Raw genomic sequence first — 16,057 nt, 5'->3', positions numbered from 1 at the left:
AGTGTTAGATGCCCTTTCCTCCAGAATTACTGGTAATTATACTGCTGCTGTATCGGGAATAGGCAATGATGATAATGAATGGGACAGTACTGTAAGACGAAAAAAAAATTAAAGTAGAGTATAAACCATAAATCCATATCTCATCTTAAATGAAACGAAAGCACTGTTAGTGTAGTCCCACCAATATCCTAAGTATCGGTAGATCATTAGGACCTGAATTCACTTATAGACGTTAACCTGAAGGATCTCAGAAATCAGGTATTTCAACAGAAAAGTCACTGAGGTGAAAGCATAGTAAATCGTTGTTGAGTAAGTAGACGTAGTGCATACTCATGGCAATTCCACTGCTCATATAAATAAATTCTAAGAACACAGAGCAAAGTTTAATAGTAGGTGATCAAAGGCTAGTTTGGTAGACAGGACGAGAGACTGAGGCTACCACTGAGGTTCAAACATCAAACTGGATGTAACTGAAAACCAAAGAATGTAAAAGGTGAAACATATGCAGTGGGTGTTATAGGATGAGAAGGTCACCAGGATACTTGGCTCGTGTTGCAAATGGGAGCAAGAAAATCCGGGAAAAGGGTGAGATGGTGGGGTTATTTTGGTGTATTTGAATCATCAAATTTCGGGGAAATCGGGGTTTGAAAGAATACACAAAGCCTTCGGAAAAGTTGAACATTCTTCATTGTGCGATTCCCGGAAGATGTGACATGGAGATGAAAGGATGCGTTATAGGGCCACATACATATATTAACATTTCGAATAAGGAATATGCATTTCCACATTATCATCTAATGGGCAGAAAGCGAGTGTAAATGGAATGGATGTTGTATGTTAGCTGATTTTGGAGCGTTCTGAACCTGTAAGCCCTCTTATGTGCTTGTAATTCAGTGTTGCAGTGTTCATTGCCTTTTCTTTTCTTGGGAGTCATCCCCTTTAGGAAAAAATATTAATAATGTAGAAAATAGTTATATATATATATATATATATGTGTGTGTGTGTGTGTGTGGTGTGTGTGTGTGTGTGTGTGTGTGTGTGTGTGTGTGTGTGATAGTTTTAGACAAGAAAAAAAATGAATGAAAGGAAGATTGTTATTCTCTTTAGTGCTTTATAATGTTGATTCATAAAAAAAATATTTAACAATCTTATATAATGCAGAGAAGTTTCTATCTTAGAATTCATTTGGATATTTGAGTCTGGCGAAGAAAAAACTCGCTAGACTCAAATACCCAAATTAATTCTTGACTAGAAAATTCTCTACTTTATATAAGATTGTTAAATATTTTTTATGGATCTACAAGATTATTATAAATCACCGAAGAGAATAATAATCTTCCTCTCATTCATTTCTTACATTATGTCTTTTATTTAATTAGTCACACTTCGTCCCAAACTCGGGCGTTTGTGAAGAGAGGGGGAAAAAAATCTCTCTTATGTTTCTGCCTTTCATTTGTCACTCTTGTGACAAATGAAGCGGAGGACGCGCAAAGGGGAGCTTTTCGCTCAAGTCTTCCGTGACCTTCCCGACTCTCATTCGTATTTTAGCTCCAAGGAGGATTTCCTTCTTTGTATTTCGTCAAGTTTTTGAAAGTCGTACTTCAGAAATTCACTCTCAGTAATTCACTTTAATTCATATGTTTAGAAAATCTTGCGATTTGAGATGGCCTTGTCTGTCTGCCTGCACTTTTTCTGTCTGTCAGCACTTTGTTCCATCCGCCCTCAGATCTTAAAAGCTACTGAGGCTAGAGGGCTGCAAGTTGGTATGATGATCATCCACCCTCCATTCATCAAACTTACCAAAATTGCAGCCCCCTAGCCTCAGTAGTTTTTATTTTATTTAAGGTTAAAGTTAGCCATGTTCGTGCGTCTGGCATTGCTATGGGACAGGTCACCACCGGACCGTGGCTGGAAGTTTCACGGACCGCGGGTTAAACAGCATAATATGTTGTACAGAAAACTCGATTGAGCCGGAGAAACTAAGGCGCAATTTTTACTTGTTGAACCCTGGATTTGACTACCACGTATGTAATTCAGTGTTTAGACAAACACATCTATAATCGGCTGTCAAGTTCAGAGCATAATACCCTCTGTGACCTTAGCAGCGTAGACGTTGGTAAGACCCCAGTAATTAATTATTTAACAGATAATCAGTTGTCAGTGGGTTATGCTTATCCATAAATCTTTCCTCAGAAGTTGGACTTGGTATCCCCCATGGACAAGGATACGAAGAATCACAACGACAGCCATTGTTGAAGATTTAAGAGGCTTCAGTTTTCATCATATTCAAACTGCTTTCAAATGGACCACCATTCCCCACTATCCCCTGATTCCCTTTTGTTTTCTGGCTCAAATGGACCAGCCCAGGATTTTCGTCTGACGACGGAAGAAAGGCACCCACCAAATATGCAAAATGGTTCCGCGCTTGGCGAAACGCTTCTCAAATTCCAGAGGTACCGTTTATTTCCTCACATCGTTGGACTCTGGAAACAGCCTTCCCCTGAGGATTTGGTTGTGCAAATTGGGAAAAACTTGGGGGGGGGAAATTTTTCAAGCGGAAATGCAAAATGTTTATTACTACCCTAATAGCAATTTTTTCCTTAGTATTTTTAGTTAAAATCATTTACCTTAAAAATTTTTTTTTATTAATTTGTTAATATCTTTGTTTTTCTAGTAACTGATCCTTTCTTTTTGTGTTTCCCATTACCTCCTTTTACTTCTTTCGATTGAGCAACCATTTATTCGTTTGTCACCCTTGAATGTATATGGGCCTTCTGCGGGTTCATCCTGAATTAAAAAGTGATAAACAGTGATAGGTCCAGCCCCGCTTGGCAATTTGTCCAAAATTCTGTATTTAGTTCCAGTCCGTTATATTGGAGATTGGGTTATTTTCCTCTTCTGTCCTGTGGGATTTAGCCGTTCCCACATTACGCAAACACTGGGTCATTTTTTTTTTTTTTTTAGCCAAAAGTAAAAGCCAACCAACCAAGGGGAATTGCTGACAATAAACAAAACCCAGGGGAACTCTGAATTTCGTCAAAAGGATTCATTAAATTTGGGTTTTTTTGTGTGCAAAGAAACACAAAAAGGACTGTTTTCTGCCAACAAAAAGAGGTGGGGGATTATGTTTTGGGGGACCTCACATTATGCAAGTAAATCTTCCATTCCGGGAACCTTTAATGGTAAAAAGCAAAAAAAAAACAGATGGCGGTAAATTAGTTTTAGCCGACAGATTCTTCAAAATGACAAAGTCAATAATGATGGGTAAAATTTTTTTAGGCATTTGTTTATGGATTTCTAAGCTGGCAAATTTCACGAAGGGCGAACAGAAAAGTTTAAAATTTCATTTTAGATAAAATGCAAAAATTACTCCGAATGTACAAAATTTGCAAAAAAAAGAGAGGAAAAAATATATTATTTTAACAAAAAAATAAGCAAACACCGCAAAAAACAGCACCAATAGAAAAAAATACCGAGAAATGTAAATTCATAAAAAAAAAGAAAAAAAAAAATAATAGTGGTAAAAATTTTGCAAAACCAAAAAAAAAAAAAAATTGCCATAAAAATGCAAAAGGAAGAGGAAAAACAAAATCTTTAAAAAAACAGCCCAAACTGGGGCCTAAAAAAAAGGTGCGGGTACTTGATTACAAATAAACGCCAAGAGAAACCAAAGGAGAAGGAAAAGGAAAACATCAGCAGCAAAGCTGTCCAACTTCAACCCCTCCCTCGGAAGGGGAAAAAACCCTGATGATTCTTCTGTAAGACCACCACGAAAGGCAGGCACTCGCTTCCCCTCCCAAGGCAATCCAACAGGGGCCACAAAGCTATTCGGCCATCCGGAGGGACCTGGAAAAAAAGGGTGTTTTGTCCGGAAGGGACCGCCAGATTAGCTTAAAGTCCTCCCCCCAACCCCAAACCCCCCAAACCAACCCCCCCCCCCCCCCCCCCCCCCCAACCCCCCGGGAACGCCCCAACCCCCCCCCCCCCCCCCCCCCCCCCCCCCCCCCCCCCACCGCTACGCTAATTCCCAAACCCATCCCCACCCTCCCCCAACTCACACCCAACCCAACCCCAGAGGATGTCCACCAGAAACGAGTCACAAAAAACCGCGGCCAGCCCCCAAGGGAGGGAGGATTCGGGGGTCGCAGAATTTTGAGGTTGGATTAAAAGTTTTCCTCGGCGGTTCCCCCCCCCCACCCCCCCCCCCCCCCCCCCCCCCCCAACCCCCCCCCCCCCCCCCCCACCCCCCACCCCGCTTTCTTTGAATGTTTTTTTTTCCTTTTTCCTTACCTTTACCTTTCTTCTTTTCGGGAGTCGAAATAGAACAAAAAAGCAAAAAAGGGCATTAAATGAACAAAGGAAGGAAAGGGTTTGGCGACCAAAAAAAAAGAAGAAGAAGAGAAAAAAAAAAAAGGGGATGAAAAAATTGAGATTTATGAAAACGGAAAGAAGCTCTTTTTGTGTAGGGTCAGTGTTTCACTGAAAAAGGTTCCCGGACGGACAAAGGAAAGAGAAAAACGGTCGAGCGGGGAAGAAGGAAACGGGAAACGAGAATTGACGAATGGCATGGAATGCAAGCCAAAATGGGACGAGATTACAAATTGCTGAATGAAAAAGGACAAAAAAAAGATCGCGAGCGGAGTTTACGGGTCAAGACTGTTAGGTCTAAAGACCAGCCTCCAGTAAACGTTACTCATGATGATGACTAGTTTTGAATGGTAAGTGGAACTTTCATGCAAAATCTTAGGATTTCCTTTTAACTTAACTGGTTAGCCATATATTAAGTCTCTTCATTTTTTTCATTCCTTCATATATTATATATATTATATTATATCGATATAGATATATACGATATATATATATTATATTATAATTATATATACTATATGTGGTGGATAATATTTAATAAATACTATATATACTAATATATATATTATATATATATATATATTATATATATAGTAATATTATATAATTATCTAATTATATATTATAGATTATATACATATATATATAATAATTAGGATATAATTTATATATAATTATATATATATAATAGATATTATTGTGTGTGTGGTGTGTGTGTGTGTGTGTGGTGTTTTGGGTTGGGGGGTGGGTGGGTTCGGGGGTGTGTGTGTTGGTTGTTTGTGGTGATTGGGATATATTTAAATACGTTACAAAAGTAATAATACGTAACATAGATGACCTTGGACTCTTGGGGCGCATTCCTGCTGGATTAATTAATTCTCCTTACCAGTTTTGTTATAACCATTACTTCCTCGGTTACTTCTTATCGTAATCCCATTGATACCCATATTACATTAATTTCCTTCGCTTTGAATCTCAGATTTAAAGAAACCCAAAAAATACTAGAACAAACAGGCAAAAAAAGTGCAAAAGAACCATTGAATTCCCGGTTCAGCGGAAACTAAACAAAACCCACAAACGTTTCAGGTTTGTGAATTAAAAAACCCTTTGGAGGTAAAAGAATTTCCCGTTTATCAAGGTAGAGCATCACCCAAAATTCATTCCTTCCCCCACAGCCTTTCCCGCCGAAGGCTTTGGATTCGGCTTCCTTCCTCTACCACCACTAAGTTCGTGAAATGCGGAACAGTGACTCGTTTTCGAGATGAATATACGGAAAAAAAGAAGGGTTAGGTGGACGGCAGATGGAATAGGCTTTAGTTGGTTGGGTTAAGGGTTTCCTACTATAAACCAATTAGTGTTTGAATTGTATATTATATATATTTATATATATATATATTATACTATATATATATATATTATATATTAATTATATAATTTAATATATTATTATATATATGTTATGGTTTATTTTATGTAATGTATGTATATATTATAAAGGATACATTACAACACAATTATTTCGAAAAAATAATAGTTAGTACACCACAACTTATAAAAGATGGTTGTATTTTAAATAAAACATTTTCTTTTTATATTGAACAGGGGAGCTTCCGTTCTACTGATAAATATAAGAAAATGTTTTTAAAATTACACCATCTTACATACGTTCGTTTGAAACTTTTATTACTTCAAAAAATATTTTCCCAATTCACGTTTATGGGTGATTTTTTAAGGTACACCATACATTAAAATATACTACACACAAAGCCAGGTGAAACCAGTAGGATTGATAAACAGAATGTTATTTTGGAGTATTTTGAGGAGTAACAATATGGCAGTTATTTTAATTATCTAAATGACAATTGAAATTTTGTAAAACAAATTATTACACTACACCCAAGTTAAAAAATGGTTTAATCTTATACAATTAATTAAAAATAAAAAAAATGGGCCCCCACAGGAAAATATTTGGGAAAAATTTACTATAACACAACCAAACCCACACCAACGTAAATATTAGATATTTTTTCCAGTTACATTTTTGTATTGGTAATTAATTGGTACAAGATAAACATCGAATTGGATAAATTGTAATCTATTAAAGCTTGTGTTAGTTAATAGACAAAAAAACTGTTTATGTAATGGGTACAAAAGTTAATGGTTATTTCGTCTTTGCTGTCACCCCTTACTTTTGACGGTTCCCCACCCTGCCTTATACATTACAAGTAATGAAGTACTAACTTTCGATACGAATTTCAGTGGGTCCAAAACAGGAAAGCGATAAAAAAAAACGGACTGGGTTTCCAGAAATTCACGGGAGCTGCGGGTCTTGTATTTTATGGAAGTGTGCCAATAAAAATTGCCTTGCCTTTGTGTTTCAGTTTTTCATTCTTCTTTCATGTTTTTGTTTACAATCAAGTGGAATGAACGTTTGAAATCCATTTTGTTTTAGGTTTTTTGAGTGTGGTGGAAAATTTACCAGATTATTTATTGGGTTTCATAGTTGCATGTGCGAAAGTTATTATTTTTAATTCAATTTCCGGTTGAGTGATCGTCTTTTTTATTTTTTTTATTGACGTTTGAACGTAAGTGGGTCATTCAAATGTATTTTTTTTTTTTTTTTAAACGACGATTACTCTTATTATTTAAATGGGTCATACAACACATGGCGCGGCACAAACTCATTATTAAGATAATAATATATATATGATATATATTATTAGATATATATTATATTGTATATATATATGATAATTTGATATATTGATTTATAAATATGATATATAATAATAATATATATATACATATATTAATAGATATATAATAATATATATATATTATTATATTATATATATATTTAAATTATAATATAATATATAGAATATATTTTATATATATGTGTGTGTATATATATATATAGGAATATATATATTTAATTATTATATATATAATTACTTAGATAATATATATATATATATATATATTATGATTATACCATTAATGTATATCATGTTGTTTGGGTGTGTGTGTTGTTGTGTGGTGCTATTATTGGAACGCCTCAAAACTTCAGTCAAATTTTTTTACTTTGTTTGTCACTTCCTGAAAATATTTTCAAAAGATCCTTTTTGAGCCTCCATAAGTAAAGAAAAGCGATTCTTTCGATCAGAATACTGCAGGGACTGAAAAAATCATGAAATCCAAACTTCCAGGACCAAATATGCAAAAAAATGAAATTATTCATTTACCATCTCCCCGATACCGGGTTCAAGCCTTTGAGATACAGGGTTCCTGGATTTCATCCATGGCAAATGAATTGGTAAAGGGTAATTTTGAAATGCAACGGGACCTCCACTTACTGGTCCAATTTTTAGGTGCCAAAAACCCAATTAGCAATTTTAACAAGAAATGCGGGTTTATTGATAAGTTTACTTCGGTGTACCAATACCAATCAACCTAATTGAATCGGTTGGGTTTTGATTTGTGGACAATTCGCCATTTTCTATTTCGTTTTTTAAACTTTATCTCATAGTAGGTTTTCGATTTAAAATGATTGGGGCAGTTGTACAATTGTAATGGAGCATTACAATTCATTTAACTCTCATGGAAAAGGTCTTTAGTTTACTTGCTAAAAAAACATGTCACTGTTTTCACGGTCGCCTCAAGTGGCGTGGATCGGTATGGTCCGATGGTTGGCAGCGAGTTTCGATTCTTGGGGCCATTCACCCACTGAGGGGGTAAATCACAATGTTGTATATAATTTTGGTGATGAGAAAATTTCACGTCTCGACGTGGAATTTTATATCTTTTTTTTAAAACGCTTACTAATATTGGCGAGTGAAACGGAGGAGGGGTTTGCTTGTAAATGAAATGGGCTACTAAAATATGTTCTTTAAAATTGGAAGATTTAAAGTTTTAAAAATTGTTGGGTTTGCGTTGTTGTAACTTCTTATCTTGGGGATGCCAGTGGCTCTATATCTTTTTAAATCCATAAGACATTTCTCAATGTTTTAAAATATGTGGGAGGATAAGTATTATTTTTGGTTTTCAACTTTGTAATTAAAGTCTCAGGTCATCCTGACACATGGAAAGAATTAACTGTACCAGTCTCAGGTTCCTCCATGGGCTTATTGTAAAGGCAAAATGGCAATTAAATGCATGTTCATTATACCGGGAACGTCAGAAAAAATCGATGCATACAAACATGGCCGGAAGGAAAAGCCATTTTAAATAGGATTTCCACAATGCAAATCCTAACGCGAATAATTGATGGTAATCGAACTTTTTCCCCACATCAGAAGAAAACGGACTGGGTATGTAAATAATCATCCCGAAGCTCCGTCGTTTTGCCTCGAAAGCTCCGGAAAAATATTTTGGGTTTGGGGAATCCATCCAGTTTTCCATTGTTCATTCTTCCTCTTTTCCATGCTGAGCTAAGAAATCCCGTTTGGGGGGGAGTGGGGGGTTGGGGCGGGGCCAGAGGCAGTTGACGTCCAGTGACATTGATTTAGGTTCTTTTGGCTGCCTTACGTTCCCACTTTACTGCAGTGACCTTCATTTCCTTTTTTACTTGTATCTCCGTTTCATATTTTTCTTTTTGTTTTTTTTCATCTTGCTTTTCAACGTTTATGTTTTAGGATGACCCATCGGTTATGGCTGTTTTGTACATTGGTTTGCCTTATTTTCCCGCTTTTTGGGCTTTAGTTACAAAGGACCTGTTTGGGTTGGTAGAGTTCTTTCCACCCAATATCCTAAAGTATCGGTAGATCATTAGTAAACTGAATTCCACTCATAGGACGTTAAAACCTGAAGGATCTCCATCCAAAATCACTTTAGTTCAACAGGAAAAAAGTTCCATTGAAGTGTTGAAAGACATAGTAACAAAAATCGTTGTTTGAGTCAAAAACAGGACATAGTGCATTGCTCATGACAATTCCACTGGTCATATAAAATACAATTGCTAAGAACACTGGAGCACCCAAGTTGAAATGGTAGGTGGATCCAAACGGCTTAAGTTTGGTAGACAAGGTAACGAGAGACCTGAAGTGGCTACCACTGAGGTTTTCAAACATCAAACTGGAAATGTAACTGTTGGGAGCAAGAAAACTTCCGGGGAAAAGGGTGAGGGTGGTGGGGTGGGGGTATGGGTTGGTGTATTTGAATACATCAAATTTCAGCGGGGGAAATGCGGGTTTTTGAAAAAAGGGGAATAACACAACAAAAAGCATTTCAGAAAAAGTTTGAAAACAGTTCTTCATTGTGCGATCTTCCCGGCCAGGATTGTGGACATGGAGATGGAAAGGATGTTTTATTAAGGGAGGGGCCACATACATAATATTAAACAATTTCGAATTAAGGGGGAATATGCATTTAGGGAACATTTATCATCTAATGGGCGAAGGAAAGCGAGTGGTAAAAATGGAAGGTGGATGTTGTATGGTTAGCTGATTTTGAGGAGGCGTTCTGGAACCTGTTAAGCCCATCTTATGGTGCTTGTAATTTCAGTAGGGCGCAGTGTTCATTGGACCCTTTTCTTTTCTTGGGGAGTCATTTCCCCCTTTAGGGAAGAAATGTCAAGTTCAATGGTAGGAAAAATAAGGTTATATATAATAAATTATATAATATTTATAATATATAATTATTTATAAAACTATATATATATCATAATATAAAAATATATATTAATATATATATATTGTATATACATATATTATTATATATAAATATATATTATATAATTATGATATATAATATATAATAATATTATATAATTATATATATATATGGAATAAACGTTGATAAACGGGAAAAGTAGTATAACAAAACCGTGATGCTATGTATACAAAAATACAAAGGGTTTTTTTGGCCACGAAGGGGCAAAAAAAAAATTGGAAAAAAAGCGGAGGATAAAGCCAAGTACTTTCGGTCCATCGTTTCGGAACCCTTAAGGTACCGAAAAAAGTACTTGGCTATCTTGCGCTTTTTAAATGTTTTTTCCTTCCGTGGCAAAAAACCATTTTAATTTATTATATAGTATATATAAGTATATATATATTATAGATATACTAATGATACTATCATATATATATTTGACTAAGATATTTTTATAATAGTAATATTGACCTCAATAGATAGTTTTAGACAAGAAAACAAAAAAAATGACATGAAAGGAAAGATTGTTTATTATCTTCTTGTGCTTTATAATGTTGATTCATAAAAAAAAACAATAAAAATATTAACCAATTCGTTATATAATGCAGGAAGAATTTTTCTAATCTTAGAATTTCATGTTTTAGATCATTTGGATGGTCTGGTGGGCGAAAAAAAAAACTCGCTAGACTCCAAAATACCAAAATTAAATTCTAAGCTAGAAAATTTCTCTACTTTTATATAAGGATTGTTTAAATAAAATTTTTTATGGAATCTAACAAGAAATTTATTATTAAATCACCGAAGAGAATAATAAATCTTCCTTTCAGTTCAATTTCTTACCATTATGTTCCTTTTATTTTTTAAACTTAGGTCACACTTCAGGTCCCCAAACTCCGGGCGTTTGTGAAGAGAGGGGGGAAAAAAAAAGCTCGTTATGTTTCTTTGCCTTCATTTGTCACTCTTGTGGACACAAATGAAGCGGAGGACGCCGCAAAGGGGAGCTTTTGGCGCTCAAGTTCCTTTCCGTGACCTTCCCGACTCTTCAATTCGTATTTTTAGCTCCAAGGAGGATTTCCTTTCTTTGTATTTCCTCAAGTTTTTAAAAGTCGTACTTCAGAAATTCACTCACAGTGATTCCCTTTTCTTCATGCATTTAGAAAATCTTGCTATTTGAGATGGCTTTGTCTGTCCGTCTGGCACTTTTTCCATCCGCCCTCAGATCTTAAAAGTTACTGAGGCTAGAGGGCTGCAAGTTGGTATGATGATCATCCACCCGCCCATTCATCAAACTTACCAAAAATGCCAGCCCCCTTAGGCACCTCAGTAGTTTTCTTTATTTAAGGTTACAAAGTTAGCCATGTTCGTGGCGTTTCCTGGCATTGGGCTTTATGGGACAGGTCACCCCCACCCGGCCGGGGGCCTGAAAGTATACCTGGGGCCGCCGGCCTTTCGAAAAACAAGCCATTATAATGTTCTACAGAAAAAACTCGGAAGTTGAGCCGGAGGGAAACCGAAGGCACAAATTTTTACTTGTTGAACCCTGGATTTGACAACTACCTTTGCAATTCAGTACTTAGACTAACACAGCCATAATTTTGGTCTGCCAAGGTTCAGGAGCATAGTAACCGTTCTGTGGGGGGACCTTAGTAGCGTAGGTAACGGGTTGGTAAGGGGAAGCGCCCCAGTAAATTAATCTTATTTACGCCAGATTATCGATATGTTTTCAGTGGGGTTTTATGCTTATCTATAAATCTTTACTCGTTCACTCTCGACTTGATTCGGAAGACACGTAAAGCCGTTGGTCCCGTTGCTGAATAACCACTGGTTCCATGCAATGTAAAAATACCACACTAACAAACAAACAAACATAAATCTTTCCTCAGAAGTTGGACGTGTATCCCCACGGACAAGGATACGAAGAATCACACGAGTGCATTTTCACAACGACAGCTATTGTTGAAGATTTGAGAGGCTTCAGTTTTCATCATATTTAACTGCTAATTGACCACATTCACTATCCCTGATTCCCTCTTTCTGCCTAAAGCAGCCAGATTCGCTGAACAGCAGAAAAACACCAATATGCAGCAAATGTTCCTCGTTGGCGAGCCTGGTGAACTTCTCAATTCCAGAGGTCCTTTAGTCCTCGCATCGTTGGTTGGACTCTGGAACAGCTTCCCTGAGGATGTTGTGCAACTGGAACTTGGGAATTTTCAAGCGAAGATGCCATGTATTACTTAATGCAATTTTCCTTGTATTTTAGTAATTTACTTAAGATTTTATTTATTAATTTTATTTAAAAATTTAAATTTAATTAATATTTTTGGTTTTTCTAGTAAAAACTGATCCTTTCCTTTTTGTGTTTCCCAGTTACCTTTTTTTTACCTTTACTTCTTTCGAAAGGAAAGCCAACCATATTCGTTTGGCAACCTTTGACAAGGTCAATGGCATCCTGCGGGGTTCAATCTGAATAAAAAAAAATGGATAACCCAATGATAAGGTCCCAGCGCTTGGCATTTGCCCAAAATTCTGTATTTAGTTCCAGTCCGTTTTATTTAGATAGTTATTTTCTCTTTATCTGTGGGATTTCCTTCCCACTGGCATGTTTTTTTTATTTTTTTATTTTTTTAAATTTTATTTTTATTTTTTTATTTATTTATTTTTTTTTTTTTTTGCCCAAAAGGTAAGCCACCACCAAGGAAATCTGACACAATAAAAACCAAGGAAAACTGATTTCGTTCAAAATGATTCCATTATTTGTGGGTTTTGGGTTTTTGTTTGCAGGGGAAAGACAGGGAGACTGCTTCTGTTACAAAAAGAGTGGGGGATTATGCCTTTCGGGCCTCACATTAGCCAAAAAGTAAATCTATTCTGGTAAACCTTTAAATGGGCTAAAATTTAGTTTTACGGGGGGACAAGCTCTCCAATAAATGGCAGTCTTTAATGAAAGTAAATTTTTTTTAAGGCAATTTGTTTTGAATGGATTAACTGCCAATTTCACGAGCGAAACGACAACTCAAGTTAATATGATGATAGAATACATTAATACTCCTGAATGTAAATGGTAAAGATATAGATTTTACTAAGGGACGATTTTCAAATGGGACAACCAATAATTGATCGGCCAAATGTGCTTTTGGTATTTGTTACGAACCTAATATCAATTTTCACGAAGCGGAACAGAACAAGCGAAACAGAAAAAGTTTATATTATGATAAAAATGCACAAAAAAAAATACTCGAAATGTTAAAATAAAAACAAAAAAAAAGATAGTAAAAATTATATTATTAACAAAAATTCAGGCAAACACGCAAAAAAAAAGCAAAAATAACAACAAATAATCGGGAATTGTAAAATTCATAAAAAAAAACGAGAAAAAAAATAATAAAAAAAAATCAGCAAACAAAAAAAAAAAAAAGTGAAATACACAAGAAAAAAAAATATTTTCCGAACGTAAATGCAAAAATAAAAAAAAAGGAAAAACAAAAAAAAATATTAATGGAAAAATTTAGCGAAAACACAAAAAAAAACAGAATACAAAAATGCAAAAAGATAAAAAATATTAAAAAAACTAGCCACTTTCACCAAATAAAAAAAAAAAAAAAAAAAAAAAAAAACCAGAAGGAAGAAAGACAAACAGCAGCAGCAGGCTGGGTTCCAAGTCAAACCCTTCCCTCAAGAATGGGGAAGGCCACTGATTGATCTTCTGCAAGGGGGGGGCGAACCACCCAACCGGAAAAACGAACGGCATCGCCTTCTTTCCCCCCTCCCAAAGGTCATCACAGAGGGGGCAACAAGCTTCTTCTATCCGGGTACCTGGAAAAAGCTTTTGTCCGAAGGACCGCCAGATTCGCTAATTGGCTCCCCCACCCCCCCCAAACCCCCCCCCCAAAAAAAAAAACCCCCCCCCCCCCCCCCGCTTTACGCTATAATTCCACCCATCCCCACCCATCCCCCACTCCACCACCCAACCCCAGAAGGATGTCCAAAGAAGCAAAACGGAAAGACCCAAAGGAGGGGAGGAATTCTGGGTCACAGAATGAGGTGGGATTTATAAAGTGGGACTCAGCCTTTTCTCCTCCCCCCCCAACCTCCCCCCCCACCCCCCCCAACCCCCAACCCAGACCCCCACCCCCCACCCCCCACCCCCCACCCCCCACACCGCTTCTTTTAAGATGTTTCTTGTTTTTTTTTCCTTTTATTTTTCTTGTCATCTTTTCGAGTTCGGAAAAATGAGAAAACAAAAAAACCAAAAAGGCATAAATGAAATGGAAAGGAAGGAAGGTTTTGGCGACCCAAAAAAAAAAAAAAAAAAAAAAAAAAAGAAAAAAAGAAGCAAAAAGCAAAAAGGGAGGAAAAATGGAGGATTAAGAAAAAAGAAGGAAAAGGTCTTTCTTTTTGTGGAGGTTCGTGTGCACTGAAAAGGTTCCCGGGAGACGAAAAGAAAAAGAAAGAAACGGGGACGCGAAAGAAAGAAGAAACTCGGGGAAACAACGGAGAATTGAAGATGAAATAACGGGACAATGGGACGAGATTAGACGGCTGGAAGTTTAAAGGGACAAAAAGATCGCGAGGTTTATGTCAAAGGGGGACTTTTTTAAGGACAGCCTCCGTAAAAAAACGTACCTCATGATGATGGATGGACTGTTTGATGGTTAAATAGACCTTACATTGCCAAAAATCTAACATTCCCTTTAACTTTCTGTTACCTCCTATTATTTAAAATTAATCTTATTCATACATTCCATTTCCTCGTAGGATCTATGATATTATATACATATATAATTATATATATAGCAGTATATAATATATCATTATGGTTATTATAATTTAATATAATAATATATCTAGAGAATATTATAATTATATAATATATATATATGTAGATATATATCTATAATTATAGATATAATTACTATATATTGTAATATTATTATATTATATAATAATATATATATATATATTAACTATATATATATAATTATATATATATATTGTAAAAAATATATATATTATATATAATACATTATTATATTTAAATATATTATATGATATATATATACTTTATAAAGATATATGCAATAAACTTGATCACAAAGTATAATCAAAACGTGGATGCTATGTATAAAAAATAAAGGTTTTTTTCCTTCCTATGGCAAAAAAACCTTTATATATATATACATATATAGTATATATCTATATATATATATATATATATATAAATGTGTGTGTGTATGTATGTATGTATGTATGTGTGTATGCATAAACAGATAAACTTTCCAAGGAATTAATAATACGGGATGAATTTAATCTTCTCCTTAACCAAGTTTTGTATAAACCAATACTTCGTTCGGTCTTCTACCGTAATCCCATGGATACCCATACATTAATTCTTCGCATTGAATCTCAGATTAAAGAAAAAACCACTGAACAAACAGTAAACGAAGGCATTGATCCCGGCTCAGCGCAACTAAACACAACGTTTCAGGTTTTCGAATAAACCCTTTGAGGTAAGAATTTCCGTTATCAAGGCAGAGCATCAAATTCATTCCTCCCAGAGCCTTTCCCGCGTAAGCTTTGATGCTGCGTCCTCTTCCTCACCACACCTAAGTTCGTGAATCGGACTTGACTCGTTTCGAGATGAAATATACGAAAAGTAGGTGGATACGGCGATGGAATAGGCCTTAGTGTTAGAGTTTACATAACAGTAGTGTTAATTGTATAATATATATATATATATAATATATATTATATTATATATATATATAGATATATTTTATATATATATATTTTATAATTTATATATATATATATATATATATATTATATATATATATATAATATATATATATATATATATCTATATATATATAGTATATATTAAATACATACAATTTTTCGACATATAGTAGTTTCCCACTTATAAAAGATGTGTATTAAAATTTTTTTATATGACGGGAGGTTTCGTCTACTTGATAAGTTTAAGAATATTTTAAATACACATCTTACATACGTTTGGACTTTTATTACTTCAAAATATTCC

Source organism: Macrobrachium nipponense, chromosome 32 (assembly GCF_015104395.2).
Source record: "Macrobrachium nipponense isolate FS-2020 chromosome 32, ASM1510439v2, whole genome shotgun sequence".
In the NCBI taxonomy this organism is placed as follows: domain Eukaryota; kingdom Metazoa; phylum Arthropoda; class Malacostraca; order Decapoda; family Palaemonidae; genus Macrobrachium; species Macrobrachium nipponense.
The sequence above is the reverse complement of the archived record's forward strand: the minus strand, read 5'-3'. Positions refer to the sequence as shown.